At 44.8% G+C, this 13,812-nt stretch overlaps 1 protein-coding gene across 8 annotated transcripts in view; it reads right to left on the reverse strand.

The window, feature by feature from the left end:
• LOC133506778 (uncharacterized) overlaps positions 1-13,812 on the reverse strand; it is a 76,268-nt gene that overhangs the window by 31,445 nt on the left and 31,011 nt on the right. The window lies entirely within an intron of this gene.

The following is a 13,812-nucleotide window of genomic DNA, read 5'->3' on the forward strand; positions in this document are numbered from 1 at the left end:
GGCGGTAGCTCTGCTGTCTGCTTGAAAAGTACATCTTGGGGTAAAAAAGTCTGGCCACCCCTGCTATAAATCATTTGAAATATAGGAGGCAACATAACATTAAACTATAAACGGTTTGGGAGCATCAGCCCCCTCTTCTCTTTTCCGAGTGGGAAAGGTCTGGTCTCAAACCAAAGTAGAAAGTGCAGGATAAGATGGTGTGTCATTTTTAAAATTCCACCTTGGCACAGCCTGATCCAGGAGAAAAGCATCGACAATACAGTGCACAAAAAGCTAATTCTGTATTTTAAATATAGGAGGCAACATAACATTAACCTTAAAACGGTTTGGGAGCATCATCATCATTCCCCCCCCCGCGGTAGCTCTCCTGGCTGCTTGAATAGTAGATCTTGGGGTAAAAAAAAAAAAAAAGTCTGGGCACCCCCTGCTATCAATCATTGAATATATTTTACACATCCACATTTAAATTTGTATTTATTTATTTTAAATCAAATCTGTCCGAGGAGCACCATCCCCGCTTTAGGTCCTTCGCGGGGAATTTTTTCCACAACCTCTTTGGCCGAGTTCCATTTTGGAACATTCAGTTGTTGCGGTTCCGCTCTAAAACTGTTGTGATGAGTTTTACGTGGGATGTCAAAAACAGCGTTTGGGACACACCTCGTAATCCATCTGAGATTTTATTTAGGACCCTTAAATCTTTGGATACTTCTATGTTTCCAGCCTATTGGTAACAGTTTTTTGGGTGTGAGACCCGCCTCTACCGCGGTGTTGATGGAGGATAAAATGAGTTTGGCGTTGAAACCCTCCACTAGCAGACGACTTCATATATTTTTTCTCTCCATATCTCGAAGGTGTAAAAATCGCTTGCCCGCGTGTTTGTCTCTCAGCCAAGTGCGGTTTTGACGCCAGCGTTCAACGCCGCTCTCCCCATTCTGAAGGAAGAACATTCTGCCGTGTCACAGGCCAACCGAGTAATCGCATTTTTTTAAAACATTTTTTACTTTTTTAAAGAGTGACGTTTGAAAAGACGCGAGGTCATTTTTTTTTCACCCCTCCCCATTTGACAAACATCTCAGAGGTAGAAAAGCGCCTGTGGTTTTGCGCCAGAGACCGATGGAGAATGAGCTGCATTGTACGCATGCAACGTGGGCCGGAGGGAAATCATCATTGTGTGCGCGAGGAAGTGACAACACCGACCCCCCCCCCCCCCCCCCCCAAAAAAAAGGCAACAGTTTTTGGCCTTGCCATCAGTTGATGTGAAATGTTAAACATTCACAAATGGCGACTTAAACCGTGGCAAATAAAACACTCGCGTCAAATGAAAGAAGACATTTTTGCCTGCTGACACATACAATGGCCAATGTTGAATCGCTGACTCAACGATCCATGCCAGGAGTTATTTTTTTTTTAATTTTTTTATTTTTTAAAATAGAATTGCAACATTTTTAGGTTCGGTTTTAAACAAAGAATCAACTGTGGCGTCTCAAGTATTTGCACTCCGCTGCGAGATGGACAACATCGCTTGTGTTCACTTAAATGACGCCTGCACAATATAATCAGATCCAATACATCAGGGGTGCCCAGACTTTTTTTTACCCCGAGATCTACTTTTCAAGCAGCTGCCTCTCGCTACCTAAGAAGAGAGGGCTGATGCTCCCAAACCGTTTATAGTTTAATGTTATGTTGCCTCCTATATTTCAAATGATTTATAGCAGGGGTGCCCAGACTTTTTTACCCCAAGATGTACTTTTCAAGCAGACAGCAGAGCTACCGCCGGGGAGGAATGATGATGATGAAACCGTTTTAAGGTTAATGGTATGTTGCCTCTTATGTTTAAAATACAGAATTATCTTTTGTGCACTGTATTGTCTGTGCTGACCAGGGGTGCCCACACTTTTTTACCCCAAGATCTACTTTTCAAGGAGCCATTCTCTCTGGGGTGATGCTCCCAAACCGTTATGTTGCCTCCTATATTAAAAATACAGAATTATCTTTTTGTGCACTGTATTCTCTGTGCTTTCCTCCTGGATCAGGCTGTGCCAAGGTGGAATTTTAAAACGACACACCATCTCATCCTGCACTTTCTACTTTGGCTTCAGACCAAACCTTTCCCACTCGGAAAAGAGAAAATCTCGTTCGATTTCACCACTTTTTCTTCGATTATTCACATACTCCGACAGTCATTGCATCTTAAAACAACAGCATTTATTTTTTAACTTTCTCCATTAATATCGAAAGTAAACATAAGCGGCACGTCTAGCTCGTCTTTGCTCTACGCTGCCCAGACTGCGTTGCTAACTAAAGCAGCGGTGGTGGACGCTGTCATTATAAAACACATTGAAGGGTTGCATAAGTACTGTAACATTTGTAATTATGAGTGTACGTCTTTAATAGAGGGGGGCGGTTTTCAGGTAAACTAGAAAAAAAAAGTGTATGTGGCGGAACAGCAAGTTCTGTGTGCTGCCTAAAAGAAACCAGTGGCTCGATCAGTCGATTGTGATCGACACATTGAGCACCCTTGCAATACATGAACTGTTAAAAGTCTGCTATTACAAATATCAGTATGCTCCGTTCAATTAAATATTCTTTTCTGATTAAAACGTACATCATACATACAAACATCCTTTTCTGTTGATATTTAGCGTACAAAAGTTGCAGGGTTGGTTGTTTGATGCTGTTAGTAGAAGAGCGCAAAAAGCGACATTGAAGTCTCTCAATGACCAGCATGAGAACACCGAGATCATAGAACTGAAAAAAATAATTGATCACAGCCTCGCCCAACGTCAAGCCGTACCCCCCCCCCCCAAAAATGTTCTCAACGGATGTACACGTTTCACAAAAATGACATTTTCAGCTGAAAAAAATGAATCCGCAGAAAGTTCTCATCCCCGTATGAAAGATGTCACTGAACTGCAGCTTTAAAAATGAGTTTTAATGCAAACAAACAACTGCATGCAGTCTGTCCATGGGCAAGTAAAGTAACCCACAGATGGTACGGTCCACATGTAGTCTTTTCTCTCTGATCAAATTCAGACATCAGCTGTTTGGGAAGGGGACGGGCTGGTTCGTTCCTCAGAATTTTTGCTGTCGTTTTGATTTACCAGGGGGTGTGTTGTTTGTGCAACCTCCACATTTCCCACGATCTCACATTAAACAGGCTATATCCGACGTGCTTTCGTCAATGGAGGTTGGCGGAACTATTTCCTAGACCGTGCATTTGCCTAGCGTACACGGGTCATATAAATGTATCTAAACGCATGTGTCTATGTTAATCCCAACAGAGGTGATCGGGTCCAGAAACGAGCTAAGAATGAGGCGTGAATGTGGAGGAAGCGTCCCCGGGAGGCGGCTAAAAGTCTCCGTGCACTAAACATGCATCGGACATCTTTGTAGCGCCATGCGGCGGCTGCTTGGATGCACATTAGAAGCGCGAGGAGATAGATAACATAAAACATCAATTCTGGGGGGGGAATTAAGGACGGGGGGGGGGCAGACACCACACATCCTTGCTGCTTTGTGTGGCCGTGCAACGAGGAGCACATGACTTAAATCGGGCGTGGTGCGTGACTCCTTATCAGACAAAAGAGTCCCACAGCGAGGCCTAATGCCCCCCCGTCCCCCTCCTGCCATGTCCGTGGGCAGTCATGAGGCCGCCGTCTCTTTCGCCACGCCGTGTCTCGTGGCTCATGGACTGTAAAAAAAAAAAAAAACCCACACAAAAAAAAATCCCCTGCTTCTGAAACGTCCAGCTGCCGAGGCGTCTCGTCGCTAAATAGGGCGCTTCGCCCAAGGATGGACACTGCACGTTAAATGGGCGGAGCAAACACTTAAAGGACTTGACAAAGGCAAGAATGAAGACTTTGGACTTGCTTTCTGGTGAAGTCTCTCATGGGCTCCATCAGGGAAGGAATTGAATGGAACGCGAATTGTGGAAAAATTTGGCAAAAACAACATTTTGGAGAAAAATAGGCGGCACAGTGGAACAGCTAGTAAAGCGTCAGCCTCACAGTTCTGAGGTCCCGGGTTCGATCCCGGACCCGCCTGTGTGGAGTTTGCATGTTCTCCCCGTTGTGGGTTTCTTCCGGTTTCCTCCCACATCCCCAAAACATGCAACATTAATTGGACCCTCTAAATTGCCCCAAGGTGTGATTGTTAGTGCAGTTGTTTGTCTCCATGTGCTCTGCGATTGGCTGGCGACCAGTTCAGGGTGTCCCCCGCCTCCTGCCCGTCGACAGCTGGGATAGGCTCCAGCACTCCCCGCGACGCTCGTGAGGATAAGTGGCTAAGAAAATCGATGGATGGATTTTCTATAACGCTTCCCCTCAGCATGTTTGCATTCTCATGATGCGGTGGATTTGATTTTGCATGCAAGCGGCTAAGAAAATGGATAATTGATTATTTTAGTCTTCTTATTTTTTTGTTTGTATCCCATTTTAATTATTATCATGTTGCTTTTCCTCTTTCTGCCATCATTGGTTCCCATCTTTTTTTTTTTTTTTTTGCCGATTGCCGATAAAGGCCCAAGAAAACGCAAAACTCCGATTTGGCAGTTGATCTACAAGCTGCTCACTTGATGGTTTGAACTTCCATCCATCCATTTTCTTAGCCGCTTATCCTCACAAGGTTCGCGGGGAGTGCTGGAAACAATCTCAGATGTCAGCGGGCGGGAGGCGGGGTACACCCTGAACCGGTCACCACCCAGTCGCAGGGCACATCGAGACAAACAGCCACACTAACAATCTCACCTTGGGGCAATTTAGTGTGTCCAATCAATGTTGGATGTTTTAGGGATGTGGGAGGAAACCGGAGTGCCCGGAGGAAACCCACGCAGGCACGGGGAGAGCATGCAAACTCCACACAGGCCGGTCCGGGATCGAACCCGGGACCTCAAAACTGTGAGGCCAAATCTTTACCAGCTGGGCCAACCGTGCCGCCTAAAATAATCAATGCCTACTTTCCTAATGACGCATTTTGTGAACTGCAGTGCGGGTACTTTCATACTGCTACACGGCACGTTCCAACTACATAATTAAAGGTCGAGTACTTTTATTAGGGCGGAAGTTGCAAGCGGCGTGAAGGCCCCTCTCGGACGAGGTGTTTATTTTCCGTCTTTCAACTTTTTGCAGCCTCGGCGTGCCAATTTTCGCAGGCGTGTGTACGCAGCTGTAAATGCAATTTAGCCGTCCTCAACGCGGCCAGTACACTTAATCAAGTTTTTTTTTTTTTTTTTTGACTCTGGAACTCATTAGTTGGATTTCCGATGAAAATTGTCCGGATTTCCGACGAAAGCCGATTTAGAATTCAGAATTTGCGCTCTTTAAACGATAAGTGTACATCTTGAGAGACTATTTATTTTTTCAAGAACCATTTTATTAGGATCAGCGCCGGCTCATTTGCATAAGACGCTCAAAACGAGCTGATGATGCGAAATAAAAAAAAGCTTGTAAAGTGTTTTGATAAGTGATCCTTGGGGTGTTTTGACAAAAGGGTGCTACAACGAAGCCTGGTAAAAATTTCGAGAAACAAACGCAAACTCCTTTAGCGTGCGTCTCATCTTAAACGCGTTAACGCTCGGGAAAATTTGATGTTTCGTTATAGCGCTCGTCGGCAGGCAGGAAGAAAAATGAAAAAAAAAAAAAAAAGTGGCTAATAAATCAAAGTGCTCCGAGAGGTAAGGGCAAGGTTGCTTTGAAAAATAAAAAAATAAAAATCGGTAAGACGAAAAGAAGGCCAGCAGGAAGCAAACGATTGGATACGAGGGTTATAAAAGTTCACATCTCCTCTGAATCTTCTTTGAATTCGGTTACTAATAATTTGGCTCGCCGCGGCGGCGGCGACATCACATGGTGCGATCGCAGAGCGGCGACGGCCCGAGGCGGCGTGGACGCCTTCCGAAAGGGAGCTCTTCAAATTAGACGGACTTAACGGGTTCATCCGCGGTCGACGTGAAAAGGGCTCGATTGTCTTGATGCGCCGCCGCCGCCGCCGCGTGCAAATCGAGTGGAGAACCCTTTGAATGGCGGGCCGATACTGTACAGTATGCGACTAATGGCGTATTCGATCAACGAGCGGGAGCGACGGAGCGAAGGTCCGCCTCCAAAAAGGATGCCGGGAAGGACAGCCGAGTGTTGCAGTGAATAATCGGCTGAGAAAATCTTCTACAAACGTTTAATAAAGAAATACCGACACTGTACAAGACCTGAAGTGTCTATTTCTGTGTTTTAGTTATATTTGTTTTGCTATATCACAGAGTTTAAGATACATATAGATATATATTTCTGGCAATATACAGACACAGATGAACATTATTACTACTTTGTGCTTGTCAGACTCGAGCCAAATTCAGTTTTGCTTGTTTATCTAAAATTATTAACTATGAATGAGTTTTAGAGCTACACTGAACATGTACATAATTAGACAAGTATAAAGTTGTTGATTTTTAGAGAATAAAAATCACATGTTCATGAGAATAAAAAAAAGTCATCAAAATTCCCATGAACCCAAACATAACATTCTATGAGAAAGTATAGCTTAAACAAACAGGAACCACACAACATCCTCAATAATCCTCAAATATCAAATGTCTACACACCCCTACTCAAGAGGTTTTTGTGAAAAAAAAAAAAAAAAAAAAAAAAAAAGACCACAACAAATACATATAAAATAAAATTGCACCATCATGACTTATAACCTTTACGGCTCTATATTGAGCTTTAATTTGAAAAATGATTTCATAGTTGATCAGAGATGTGGCTGCAAAAGTGCGCACACCCTTTTATAATTCCAATGTAGGTGTCTTCGGAATTAACGATCGCATTCAAACTCATTAAGCGGGTGTGCCCACATGTGCAACCCCATTATTTGACTTGTTTAGCTTTAGTTGAGCTGTACAGGTTATAGGTCACATTCATGGTGGAAATGGATCTCATTTTTTTACATCACAAATCCTGGTACGAGAACAGGGGTGTGTCGACTTTTTATATACACAGCATAATTGTGATGGGAATATTATATGACAGATTTATATGATGTACTTTTTTTCCTCATGAAACATGACATTACCAATTTTCTACAATTTTTAAAAAAATTCTTTTTAGTGTTGCTTAAACTCCTTCAAAATAAACCTAATTATATTATTGTTTTATTTTTAAATGCAATTGTTAAAATAATTCAAATGTAAAAATCTGTCAAATATGTGACGTATTTGTAACCCCTAATGATAGAGCCAACGTTAAAAAAAGATGTTTGTTTTATACAATCGTTGCTTAAAAAAATGAACACAAATCCGAAAGCAGCGCATTAAAACAAATATTCATGAAAAGGTGGAAAAGAAAAAAAAAAAGAATTGGAACGAACGAGTACACGAAGTGATAAGCTGGAAATAGGAGCCATTTTTCCTCGAAGCTATTTTCTCCCAGAATTCCTCACTGGGGACGGCGCGCACACCCTCTTTTTCCACAGCTGCGTCTTTCCAATGTTTTCACAACGTGCTTCCGAGCTGTCCCGTCGAAATCATCTGCATATTCCAAGCAGTTTTTCTGCATTAGCAGGCTACCGCCAACGCATAAGTTTTTTTTTTTTTTTGGTGTCAATCTTACGACAGCCGCGTTGTTATTCTAACAATCAACGGGGAGCAACACGTGGCAATCATTTGTTTCGAAAGGAAGCCGCGGAAGGTTGCCGAGATTCTGCGTTTGCAGCGTGTGAACGGCCATCCCGCCAGTCTGGAAGTCCGCCGTGTTGTACGACGTGCACGACGTACCCAACATTTTTTTAAAGGATCTGTTGGGAATCTGGCGCTTCTCTAAAGTGGACAAAATCAGCAGAAATAATTAAAATACCCACAAAAGGGGAAGTCATTCATTTATCACCTCAACCTGCAACGTCCTTTCAAAATAATACAGCACCGCCCTTCCCCTGCCATTGAATTCTAAAGCAGTCAACGGCAGTGAATATGGTCAAATTCTAATTAATAATTGTTTTGGTTTTTTTTGTTCGTGCGACACGGCGGCACGGTGCCTCAGCTGGTAAAGCGTTGCCCTCACAGTTCCATCCCGACCCGGAGTTTGCATGTTCCCCTCGTGCCTGCGTGGGTTTTCTCCGGGATCTCCGGTTTCCTCCCACATCCCAAAAACATGCAACATTAATTGGACACTCTAAATTGCCCCTAGGTGTGATTGTGAGTGCGGCTGTTTGTCTCCATGTGCCCTGCGATTGGCTGGCGACCAGTTCAGGGTGTGCCCCGCCTCCTCCCCGTTGACAGCTGGGATAGGCTCCAGCACTCCCTGCGACGCTCGTGAGGATAAGCGGCTAAGAAAATCGATGGGTGGATACATCTGAACAGTGCTCAGCTTCTTTTTATAGAAATGTAACAGTTAAAAATTTGAAAATGTTACTTAATAATTGTCTGTACACTTAATAATTCAACAAAACTAATCTTGACCAGCATCCTTTGACTTTATCCATCCGTTTTCTTTGCCGCTTATCCTCACGAGCGTCGCAGGGAGTGCTGGAGCCTATCTCAGCTGTCAACGGGCAGGAGGCGGGGTACACACCCTGAACTGGTCGCCAGCCAATCGCAGGGCACATCGAGACAAACACCCGCACTCACAATCACACCTAGGGGCAATTTAGAGTGTGCAATTAATGTTGCACCTTTTCGGGGTGTGGGAGGAAACCGGAGTGCCCACCCGAAGGAAACCCACGCAGGCATGGGGAGAACATGCAAACTCCACGTAGGCGGGGGCGGGATCGAACCCAGGTCCTCAAAACTGTGAGGCCAACGCTTTACCAGCTGATCCCATTCGACTTTAAGCCGTTCTATTTTGTTTTTGCACCTTAACTTCAAAGTCGTTTGGAAAACATTCATCCAGCCATTTCTGACTTTTTGTCCTATAAGGTCAGAGACTGGGATTGAGCCCATCCCAGATGACTTTATAACAAATAATATGTAACTTATGAATGCACGCACATGTTGTACCACATGAGATTTTGCAATCAAAAAGTTCCTGGTAGAAGCGAGAATGAGCCATTACCAATAAAGTGTAGACGGTATTTGGTGCTATACACTAACACAATATAATCATGCCAAAAGTCTAAAATTGACATAATTTCCACTCATACTCAGCGACACAGAGAACGGGTGGAAAAATTCTGGCTTTTGCGAGCCCTGTAAAAGCAAACTCATGACACCCACGGTGATCGCTATTCGCCTTCGGCACCAAAATCCTCAACCGAGGGACGAACAACCCCCCCCCCACCCCCCTCGAGTTTGGTCACATGCACTTGCAATTTCATCAAAGCGACGTTGAGTGAGTCACACACCCGCACGAGTATATTTCGGCTAAAAGCGCCTCCGGTTCTCAAGGAGGGGGGGAATACGAAAATGTTATGAACTGCCATGTAAAACACTATTTTGACTTGTGGTCTTTATGCAAAGTGACAATAAAGTGTGTGTGTGGCATAACTGAGACCGATAAAAAATTAATTTAGTCTTTGTGTGTGTGTGTGTGCGTGTCAATGGAGGGAATATTATGACTGCAAAAAGAGGTCATCTTTTAATTGCATCTGTTCTCTGCTACGTGCCGTTAATAGTCTTAGTCATCGCCGAAGAATCTGTGGCGAGTGTTTTTTTTTTTTTTTTTTTTTGCTCCTGAAGCAGTTTTGGCAAACCGCAACATTCCTCGGAATCCCACCCCCAACCCCACCCCCACCCCCACCAAGTGATTAACTGCACCCAACGAAGACAATGTACCTGTTTTGAAAGCGGCTCAAAAAGCCGGAATTCAAGAAGGCGCCGCCATCTCGAGTGTCTTTTCTCGACAAACAGAATCGGGCAATTCATTTTTTTTTTTTTTTTTTTTTTTTGGGGGAAGGTTTTTAAATATATGTACAGGTGGTGGGTAGAAGTAATGAGTACAAATGCTTTGTAACTATACTTAAGTATATCTATTTTGAGTATGTGGACTTCATTTTGTTTTGTTTTTTCCTGATGACTTATTACTCTCAATATTACCGTAATTCCCGGCCTACAGAGCGCACCTGTTTATAAGCCTCACTCAGTACATTTGGAAAGGAAATACCATTTGGTACACACAAAGGCCGCACCCGTGTAAAAACCGCAAGTGCCCACATTGAAACCCACATTGAAACACGAGATATTTACAAAGAAAGAATGTACAGAGAGTTTAACGCTAGCACTGCCACGCTAACAGTAGCGCAGCCGAGCTAACAGGGCCGGTCAAAAAAAAAAACAAATAAAAACACCACCTCGAAATCTTGAACGAGACCGTTGGGTCGCCTAAGGCGGGAAAAAGAGACGTCAGCGACACGGGGGAACACCAACCAGGGAAACGTTAACGATAACGGCGACTGATTTGCTTACGCAACATATTTGCATTTGTGGCTTCAAAACATTTTGATGTGGTCGGTGACAAGAATGATTTCTTTCACACATGTTGACTTGTGTCAGTTGTACAAGTGATGGTGTTATTTTTTTTTCCAATTCTCTCTTTGCTAACCGGTTCACTCTAAGCGCTAAAAACGACAAAATGCCAACGCCACAGTCCAACGTCTGGTGAATTCTGCTTCACAAAGAGTAAAAAGATCCCGCGTCGAACGATCAAAATGCAAAGTCGCAAGAAACGCTTGGCAGTCGCTTTACATCCCTCCATCGATATGATAAGCGATCCTTTCCTTACGTATCGTAGCTTAATGAGAATTATGAGAAGTATTTCGACTGCGAGGTGAAAAAGCCCAAATAGAAGAGCGTGGGAAAAGGATATTCTGGGCATTTTAAAACCAAATCATCATCCGTAAATCTAATGTTGAGAGGGTGAAATTCCGTCGATTTGGACCATTTTTACTTCAACAATGACTGCAAACGATTAAATGGATCCGCAAAATCATTGTCGATTCATTCGGTAATTGATGAACCCATCCACCAGTAGCGGTACGCACGCCCACCTTTGTTACGGGCAGCGTGGGATCGATTCCCGCTCAGTGACGGCGTCGATATCTGCCCTGCGACCGACTGGCGGCCAGTTCATGGCGTACTCCGGCTCAGTCTTTCCCGCAACCCTTGTGAGGATAAGCAGCTTGGATAATGAGATGACGTGAATCCATCCATCTTTAATCGAGCTCAACGATACTCGTATCGATCCGCCCACCATTACTTGCATCTTCATCCGATCAAGCGCATCCGCGGGACCTCCGCACCTTCCCCGTTCCTCGTGCACCGGGGATCCACGCCCCGGAGCTGCTCCAACGGGATCAGTCCAACATTTGCAAGCATGCAGACACACCTTATCTGCGCTGCGCTCGGGCCAGAAACTTAACACATTTTCCACCGACTTCTTACCAACTTCCATATGCCCCAACGAGAAAAAAAACGAAAAAAACAACAACTTGTTCACAAGAAGCTAACGTGGCCCACATGGCTCCAAGGAAAAGAGCCGTCGGTGTGAACAATGCCGGCAGCTGCCAACCCCCCCCCCCACAGCAGTAGTCGGGAGGAACTGGGCCGCTCGCACAAGCCGACCCGTCCCCCTCCGCCTTTGTTAAATGGGCTACCATGCGCGTCGCAGCGCTCGCGACACGCCCGCCGCTTGAACGAACACGTACGACGCAGGCCGGAAACAGTCGATCCCCGTCGAAAGCCGCCGGCGGTTCCCGACTGGCGTGGAGCCAAACGGTCGGCGCGACGGTCGACGGGTTCGCTCCGCGTGGCATGCCGCGTCGCTCGACCTGTTCGTCAGGATCCCCCGCACGGGGCCAAAAACGCGTTCGCCACAGAGAGCTCGACTTGAGAAAGGTATGCGGTGCCTGCTAACTGCTCCGGAATCCCTTTTAAGACTTCGACTGGAACCCGGTTGAAGACTTTGGAGTCAAACCAAATTCGAGCTCAGCGTGTCTGGTCAAACTTTGGCTCACTCGGAGGTTTTCAATTGGTCTCAACTTGGGACCCACAATCGGGTCTCATGTCAATCCATCCATTACGATATGATGTTATTAATATTTTTCTTTATAGTGGTTATCCTCATTAGGGTTACATGTGAGCTGGACCGTGCCAAAGCTGACTTTGGGCCGGCGGCAGGCTATACCCAAGCAATATCAGGACGTAGACAAACATTTGAATCCAGTGGAATATCGCTGAACTTCCACTAAAAACTGTCATATGACAGCAATCAAACAAATACACGGGTGTCGTTTTTGTCATGGGCCACAATGTGACTTCGTCCGTTAATAGCTAGATTCCTATAAAAAAAAAACACGTTTTAAACTTTTAAAATGTGTGCAATCGTGATATTTTCACAGGACATGAAGTACACGCGCATCATTCGCTTTCACGGGCCACCTAATTATGCGGATGGGCCAGATCTGGCCCCCCGGGCCACAAGTTGGACACCGGAGCACTAGGATCTCCTCCTTTATCGGGTCACTATTTGAAAACTGTGTCGATGATGTGATATGCTGCCAGACCACAGTTTCGCCGGGTTTTGCAAGGTAATGAAATCTCCAGTTACAGCGTCAATCCCTGCGGCGGCCCAAGGCAACACTTGACTCCGACAAACGCACACGCACACACTGAAGGAGTCCCCCCCGCATGCACTAGTATCCTCGCATCTGTTTCCCAATACCACCCCCCCCCCTTCACACACACACATTCACAATGGTCATTCCGTGCAGCAGACGGTTTTGCCATCCCGGTCCCAAAATAGGCAGCCGCTAGCACCGCCAGGTCAGATGGTTTTGAAACATCCACGGCAAGTGGAAGAGCGGGTGGGGGGGGGGGGGGGGGCACTCCTCAGCGGAGGCTTCGTTCACACCCGGATGACGGCGAGTGCGAGGGAACAAAACTCGAGGGTATTTGGCTTCGGACGCCGGGTTTTTTCCTTCATGGCGTTTTCGCGGAGGGGTACTAGTTTGCGGTAGGGCTTCGCTATTTGCAAGTTTTTTTTTTTGTTTTGTTTTTTTTTACAATTCAACATGACGTCAAAAGAATTTTGTCAGACACGGGTGTCGAACTTGAGGTCCAGCCAGCCACATCAAATTATGTATGTAATTATTTATGTACTATTAACTATTATCTCTTCTAAAATTTGTATTAAAAATTGAAATTAGTCATTGCGTTCAATACCTCAGATATTCTATAGAGGTCGTGCACCTACGTCATAAAATCACGTGACTTTTGTTTACGTCGCCATATTGCCGGTCAAGCTAAGCATTGCTAAATGCTAAATCGGTTAGAGACGACACGGAAATATGTCTCGTGGCACCACGCCCAGAGTCTTGTCAGATAGCGTCAGACATTTAGAAGGTGAAAATAAAAGACGGTTTGTGGAAAAATGAGATAAACTCAGCATAGAGGAGCCATATTTAATGCCAAAGTCGATTTTTTCACCGATAAGAAATTGGATCGTTAATTCGCTTCCGCTTGTCTAGGACAACTGGATCCGCACATGGATCTGGTGAGTAAGTCGTTGAGATTTACACGGAAAAGTTAGAAAGCGTATAAAAGTCTGGACGCATACAAATACTTCATTGCTGGATCTGTTCTCAATCAGGAATAAATTCCACATAGTGACCGTTTTGACGGCTTTTGAACGCGGAAGCGTGTTCGGCCACACGTTAACCTTTGTCCCAATCAATCGATCTTTTCAGCTAGTATTCAGTACAAACACTAATATTTAAATAAATATCCCTGGTTTTACACAAACTGACATTCATTAACAATGATTGGAAAAAAGAAAAAAAAAAACGAGGACGGAGTCGACTCCACGGAATGTAGACGGAAGCGATTGCGGCCACACG

The sequence above is a fragment of the Syngnathoides biaculeatus genome, chromosome 9 (assembly GCF_019802595.1).
Source record: "Syngnathoides biaculeatus isolate LvHL_M chromosome 9, ASM1980259v1, whole genome shotgun sequence".
In the NCBI taxonomy this organism is placed as follows: Eukaryota; Metazoa; Chordata; class Actinopteri; order Syngnathiformes; family Syngnathidae; genus Syngnathoides; species Syngnathoides biaculeatus.